General features: G+C 30.3%; 1 long non-coding RNA gene across 1 annotated transcript; it reads right to left on the bottom strand.

The window, feature by feature from the left end:
* Positions 1 to 3,791: 3,791 nt before the first annotated feature.
* On the bottom strand, positions 3,792 to 5,260 carry LOC130957486 (uncharacterized). Its single transcript, XR_009077250.1, has 3 exons — positions 5,068 to 5,260; positions 4,440 to 4,965; positions 3,792 to 3,985 (listed from the first exon to the last, which is right to left on the bottom strand). It is a non-coding gene; the product is annotated as an uncharacterized LOC130957486 (long non-coding RNA).
* Positions 5,261 to 7,966: the final 2,706 nt, after the last annotated feature.

Here is a 7,966-nt window from a genome sequence, read left to right as displayed (position 1 = left end):
TCATCTTAATTAGTTTTAAATGAATACATAAAAGTGGTTGCAACAAGAATAAGTTTGGGTAAAGCTACTTATCATCCAAAAGCCACACCAACCCACGTTAGTATTATTTATATATTATTTTATTGAACGGTTGTGTGGCAAATGGAAAAATCTTTCGATCTTTAAATAAACAAGTAAATAATAAAAAAATTAACCACCAAAAATATCCCTGAATTATTTAAATACTGATAAAAATGTATTCAAATTTTATTATCGACAAAAATATTTTTAAATAATTTAAAAACGCAACAAAAATTTCAAATAGTAAACATATATTTTTAAAAAATAGCATAAAGATTAAATTTTAATTTGATTTTTTATAAACATAATTAAAAAATAAAATATTATTATTCTTTAAATTTGATAATTTTTTTGTAAGTATACATTTTTTTGTGATTTTTTAAAAATATTATTAGTTGTTAATAAAAAAATTACAAAAAAATATATAGTTAACGAAAAATTACCAAATTTTAAAGATCATAATATCTCATATTTTTTAATCATACTTGCAAACAATTGTATTAAAATTCAATTTCTAATGTATTTTTTGAAAAATACATATTAAACATTAGATAATCTTGCAAAAAAAATTAACATTAAATATGTATTTTTCAAATAATACATTAGAGATTGAATTTTGATGCGATTTTTTGCAAGTATGATTAAAAAATGAGATATTATTATTCTTCAAATTTGGTGATTTTTTTTAAGTATATATTATTTTTGTGATTTTTTTAAAGTATTATTAGTTGTTAAAAAAATTATAAAAAAATAAGGAGTGAATACTCAACTCGACCCCTGACAATTACCTCGAAAGGACTACGAAACCCTTAACAAAAAAAAATATCCAACCGGGTCCTGCACTTTATTTTTATGGGATTGATTAACCCCTGCACAAAAAAAAAAAAAAAACGCTGACACAAGGGCTAATCAGTCTCATAAAAGTAAAGCTTAAGGGTCGGATTGGGTATTTTTTTCAAAGGCCTCGTTTTCTTTTGAGGTAACTGTCAGGGTCTGTTTAAGATTTTTCTCAAAAATTGTATATACTTAAGAAAAATTCACCAAATTTTAAGTATAATAATTTCTTATTTTCATAATCATGGTTAAAAAAATTACATCAAAATTCAATCTCTAAAGTATTTTTTGAAAATATATATTTACTATTAGGTATTTTTGTTGTATTTTTAAATTATTTAAAGATATTTTTATTGATAATAAAATTCGAGTATATTTTTATCAAGGTTTAAATAATTCGAGACATTTTTAGTGGTAAACCCTAAAAAAAGGTTAATTAGTATATATGCAGGCTTTTCGAGTTAACTTGTAATTTGTAGACTCATGGGTTTATAATTTTAGATTCCAAATGAATTTACAATTACGAGTAAATAACAGTTTAAAATTTTAAACTTATATATGATTCAAAATTTATCTTAATTCCTTAAAAAAAACTTATTTTAATTCGTATAAAATTAATTAGTTTTACGTACGGGCGGCTAGATTAGGTTTGGGACTTTGATTACCTTAAAAATACAACAAAATTGTAACTCTTTTTTACGTATACAGCCATCCAGAATGTGACATGAGTTTGCGTAACTCTTTTTTCGGTCGTGGAGTTTGCGTAACTTTGATTACACGGCTGATTTGATTCGTTCAATTATTGTTCACCAAAATGGGGAGAAAAAAATTGTACACATATGTTTAGTTTAATGTTAAATCATATTATTAAGTAACAAACTTCCAACATATCAAATTAAATATTCCCTCTTGTGTTTACCAAAGAAGCAAGGGGAAGGAAGCTTCTAGAAAGTTTTAATTTGTTTAAATTAGTGCCATCATTAAGGACCACTTTAGACATAAAAGAACAAAAGGACACCGAAATAATAAGTGGTAAAGCTTGTTTTTCTTTCCAAGGTGGTGTAATTTCATAAAATGATGATTCACGTGCAGATTTAAAAGATAGAGAAATACAGAGTAAGTATTAAAAAAACAAAAAAAGATAGAGAGACTTAACATTGCAGTTTGCACCTTTTGAATTTGTATGCGAATCATCACAATTTCATAAAATGGTATGATAGGGCCATAGGAGTAATTTGCTTGAATATGGGGTAGGAACAAATATAGAAAATTATTTTATGTTTGTTCCCTTAGAGGCCGTCATTTTTTTTTGTGGTCAATTTGGGATTCTCTTTTATATATATATATATATATATATATATATATATATATATATATATATATAAAACTTTTTTTCAAAGGCTCCTTCGTATAAATTTCTTTCAACTATATATATATATATATATATATATATATATATATATATATATATATATATATATATATATATATATTTAAAAGTCGTAATACATCACCACCTCTATCTTATGACTTAAGCATAAGATTCTATGTGGTAGGATATTATAAGGGGCGAAGCTAGACAATATTTACTAGGGAGCCAATATTTTTTTTAATTTTTTATTTTAACAAAAAAAATTAAAAATAACTATATATATAATTTTTATTAAAAATAACAACTAAGACTTAAAATTTACTTTTTATAAAATAACTGAACATATTGTATATTAAAAAACTTAAACACAAATATCTCAAAACTAATTTCAAATATTGTAAATATAGGTTATTACATACTTGCTTTTAGAATCCTCAAATACTATTTAATTCCTTTTTAGACGTTTCTTGCAAAATTATTAAAAAAATATATTATGATTCATGTAAATAATTTAAATCACAACCATAAGTTATGGAATGAAAAAATTAATAATAATATTATTAGAGCTGAAATAAATTAAAATTTGTAATTTACATAAACAATTGTTACATACTTGCTTTTAGAATCTTTAAATACTATTTAATTCTTTTTTAAACGTTTTCTGCAAAATTAATAAAAAAATGTATTATGCTTCATGTAATTAATTTAAATCACAACCATAACTTATGCAATGAAAAAATTAATAAAAATATTATTAGAGTTTAAATAAATTAAAATTTGTAACTTACATAGACAATTGAACTCGACATCTTTTCTTTGATTCAAAGTCATCTATTATTTAACTCTTGAATTTGAGAGTCAATTGCTACCGAAAACACACACTACAAAAAAATATGGTTAAAATGGTGGTTTTTTTTGGGTATTTACGGCAGTTTGAACCGCCATTATTACTAAGAACGGCGGTTTCTAGTAACAACATAATTTTGGGCGCCATTTTGGTTATTACGGCGGTTTTCTGAAAACAGCCGAAATTTCCTAGGTTAAAATGGCAGTTTTCGGATAGGTTAAAATGGAGGTTCAAACCGCCATTATTTCCAAATAAAACGGCATTTTTTTGTTAGTTAAAGAGACAGTTCAAATCTCCGTTATTTCTAGGGTAAAAACGGCGTTTTTGGTTGGTTAAAACGGCATTTATGAACCGTCATTTTTACTTTGACAGAATGGCCTTTTTAGTTGGTTAAAATAGCATTTTCAACCTCCATTTTTACCGTGACAGTGGCATTTTTATTTATTAAAATGGAGTTTAAAACTGCCAGTTTTATCGAGTTAAAATGGCGTTTCACTTTTAAAATGGCAGTTACAAGCCGCCGTTTTTACCGGCTTAAAGTGATATTTTATCATTTAAAAAAGTAGTTTTAACCGTCGTTTTTACCATGTTAAACAAATAATTTTTTTGTTTAAAAATTCACAATAACAAGAAATCATAATCGATAAACAAAATATTACGTAATTCATAAATAAAGTATTAAACATAATATATAATTTTTTAGTATTGAAAATCAAAGTAGTAACTCCAATACAAATAAAGTATTAAATATAACATTTTTTAATTCTAAATAAAGTATTAAATACAAATAAAGTATTAAATATCAAGACACTCCTTGTCTTCAAACCATTCCTTCCTTGAGAGTTCCAAACGTGGATCTTCTTTAGGACCCTCTTCATTTTGGAATCATCAAAAACAAATGGGCATTGCCAAGTCAGAACACTTCTACTTTTGATGTATTGCTACTAAATATTTGGTAAAATAATTTAAAAAAATTAATTAATATTAACAAAAAAAAAAACTGCTTCTTTAACATTACTTAGCAAGAATTTATGGGCTTAATTACCCTCATCTTATGACAAAGCCTATCCAAAAGCCGAAGAGTAAAGGCGAAAGGCAGATAAGAGTAATAAAAAGAAGGAAATGTATGGTGGAGTTTTCTTCATGTTTGCTTGCTGATTTAGTTTGATCGATGACTAAATAAACTAATCTCCAGAGATGATTGAATTGAAAGCAACTAATATTAATAAGATGTGAAAATATAGCTTGGCACAGAAAGCACAGAGAAGAGGAGAATAGTAAAGTTAAAACGTTAAAATATAAATTACTAGAAACATGTGAACTTACATAAATTCTTCGTTCGTTGGTTCCATCATTGATAGGAATTAGGGAATACTGATGGTATTGAGAAATTGTTGATATTCTTGATTGTGAGAAACCATGGCATGGTTTAGAGCTGCTTCCAGCATTGCTAAGCATGCGGTTAGAAGAAATATCTATAGGGGTAGCAAGGACTACGGTAGTTCCAATTCCATCAGCTTCTAGAAACTTCCACACCACAAGTTTCAAATCCGAAGCAGAATCAGCACCTGTGCCGCGTGTTGTTCCCCTTTCCAAATTGACTGACAACTTCTTCCATGGAACAAGCAGTGTGTATCTTGAGGAGCTTCAAAGAGCTTGGGAAGCTGATCCTAACAGTGTGGACGAATCTTTGGACAACTTTTTCAGGAACTTTGTTGGCCAAACAATCCAGGAGAGTATGAAATTGGTTAACCTGGAACTAGTATTGCTACCTTATTTGGTCAACACCCAACTGATCTAATGCTTGTATTTTGTTTATTTTAATCCCTGGAATATACTCCATTGTAAGCATCTGTGCCGAAAGAAAGAGTAAAAATAGATAGATAAATAAAGTATCAAAAGTAAAACGTAAGTTTTGCAATTGATATATTTCTATGTAAAATCAAGGTTAAACCTGTGGTGTGGTATAATCCCAAATGATTGCATGAACTTTCACATAATCCATGTTCTTAAAGTTATTTGCAAACAGTTTTGCATTAGCAGCTTCCTTCGTGTAATCACTCTCTTGAAAAATGCTAATTCATGTTGCATTAACAACATCAAGACATATGCAATCATACTGAAGCTAATCTGTCTCTTTATCAGTGTTCTTATGTAATATTACCGACTAAATTCGCTGCAAAAGAATTAAAAAATAGCATGTAGATTCTTCAGTTGATCTCAATTAACTTATTCATGAAGCATCTTTCCAGGATTTAATCATATTATCACCTGAAATAAAACGGCTGTGATGCACCACTATTTCGTGGTACATTTTGTGCTTAATTTAAGTGGATTTTATCCACTTTTCCCACATTTATTCAATAAAATGGAATGGTTTCATAATTTTCTCCTAAATTGTGCTTAAGTGTAAAAACATGATTTTTAGAACTTTAATTGATTAATTTTGAATCACCTTTGATTCCACTAGATTCCTTGATGTATTTGTTAAGTGATTTCAGGTTGAAAAGGCTAGGGATGGATCAAAGGAATGAAAAGAAAAGTATGCAAAGTGGAGAAATCATGGAAAACAAGGGATTTGGGATGCATTCACCGACGCGCACACGTGAATTTGAAGTTGCATGGCGACGCGTACGCATACATGACGCGTACGCGTGGATGGAAAATTGCCAAGCGACACATACCCGTGACTCACGCGTATGCATCGATGCTCGCACATGACTTCATTAAAGTGAAAACTCTGGGGGCGAATTCTGGGATTCTCAGGCCCAAATCCAACTCACTTCTGAGCCTATTTCATGCAGAAATCAAGAGGAGTCAAGGGGGGAAGTGATAATCAAATTTTGGAAGGAATGCTTTAGGATAGTTTCTATAGAGAGAAGCTCTCTCTTGTCTCTAGAATTAGGCTAGATGTAGATTAGGAATTCTTAGATCTAGGTTTAATTCATGCTTTGATTTACTTTTCCTTTATCAATTCTTATTCTTCTACCTTTGCTTTCTTAGATTTGTGATTTACTTCTTGTAATTCTTTACTTTTATATTGATGCACTCCTCCTTCTTCTATTTTCCTTTTAATGCAATTTTTGTTCATGTTGCTTTGATGTTGATTTGAATTGTTGTTATTAATTTCTTGCAATTAGTAGTTATAGATCTACTTTTCTTGCAATTTCATCTTGCTTTCCTTTTATGCCATCCAAGTGTTTGACAAAATGTTTGGAAGGATGCTAGAGTAGATTTTTCTCCTCTTGACTTTGGTTGAGTAATTGGAGACTCTTGAGTTATCTAACTCTTTTGTTTATTAATAATTGAAAGTTGCTAGTTGATTTGAATTCCACTAAAGCTAGTCTTTCCTTAGGAGTTGACTAGGACCTGAGTAATCAAATTGATTATTTCCACTTGACTTTCCTTCATAGTTAGAGGTTGACTAAGTGGAGCAATAAACAATTCTTGTCACAATTGAGGAGGATAATGAGGATAGGAATTCTAGTTCTCATACCTTGCCAAGAGCTTTCTTAGCTATTAGTTTAATTCTCGCAATTTACTTCTCTTGTCCCTTATCCAAAACCCCTAAATACTTGTCCCATAACCAATAACAAGAACACTTCCCTATAATTCCTTTGAGAGACGACCCGAGGTTTGAATACTTCGGCTTATATTTTTGGGGTTTGTTACTTGTGACAACCAAGTTTTTGTATGAGAGGATTCTTTGTTGGTTTAGAAACTATACTTGCAACGAGGTTTCATTTACGAAATTCTATACCATCAAAATATCACTCATCAAAATGGCGCCGTTGCCGGGGAATTGCAAATGTGCGCTTGTTATCGGTTATTGTAAATATGTGAATATTGTGAATATGCTTCCTTGTTAGTTGTTGCTAGTTTTAGTAGTTTGTTTTCATTATTTCTTGTTAGCTTTTGATTTTATTTTATCTCGCTACTACGAATTCTCATCCCTTTGGCTATGAGTTTGGTTCAAATTATGTTGTAGGAAATGGTAATTTCAATGACAACATGCATCAAGGATGGAACAATCAAAGATAGGAGGGGCCTCAAGGACTTGATCACTCTTCGTGGCAACAACCTCCGGTTTCCTATAGGTATAATTCCCATCCTAATGCATGTCAATTTGATGGCTATGGTGAATTTCCTTGTGACTATCACAACCACCATAATATGCCTATGAACCTTATCCTCAACATAATCCTCAACCATACTCACAAGCCCCTTTTTCCCAAACACCTTCATATGACCTTAATCCTTACCCACCACACCAACAACCATGTGAGCCATATGAACCACACATGGAACCACTACCATTCCAATCCCAACACCTACAAGAACCACCTCCTCCATACTATTACCAAGATGAACCACCACCAATGTATGCAAATTTTCACCGACAAGATGAATTCTACTTTCCACCACAAGGAAACAATGGACCGGCTCCAAGCAACCATCCGTCAAAAGATAGGCTCATGGGATTCATGCCCCAGGCAAAACTTATTAAAGGATGATTGTTGAGGAGAAGCCGTGGAGTGTGTTGTGCAACAAGAGGAAAATATGGAGAGTGTTGAACTGCCACACTCCTATCAAGAAGAACCACCTTCCTATCATGAACCCTTTCTCCAAAATAATGAACCTTTTTATCCACTGAAGAACTGAAGATTGATGGTTTAGAGGTTATAGTAAACTCTCGTTGTAAGTATAGTTACTAAACCAATCAATCAACCTTTCTTACAAACGTTTTGGTTGTTGGTGGACGAAATTGTGATCACATATTCTTTGTATTTGTATGAAATTTAATAATTGGCTCTATTTGAAGTCACAACTCCGTTCAACTAACCAGCAAGTGC

The sequence above is a fragment of the Arachis stenosperma genome, chromosome 10 (genome assembly GCF_014773155.1).
Source record: "Arachis stenosperma cultivar V10309 chromosome 10, arast.V10309.gnm1.PFL2, whole genome shotgun sequence".
Taxonomy (NCBI): Eukaryota; Viridiplantae; Streptophyta; class Magnoliopsida; order Fabales; family Fabaceae; genus Arachis; species Arachis stenosperma.
Note: the sequence above shows the minus strand (reverse complement) of the source record. Positions and strands in the feature narration are given on the sequence as shown.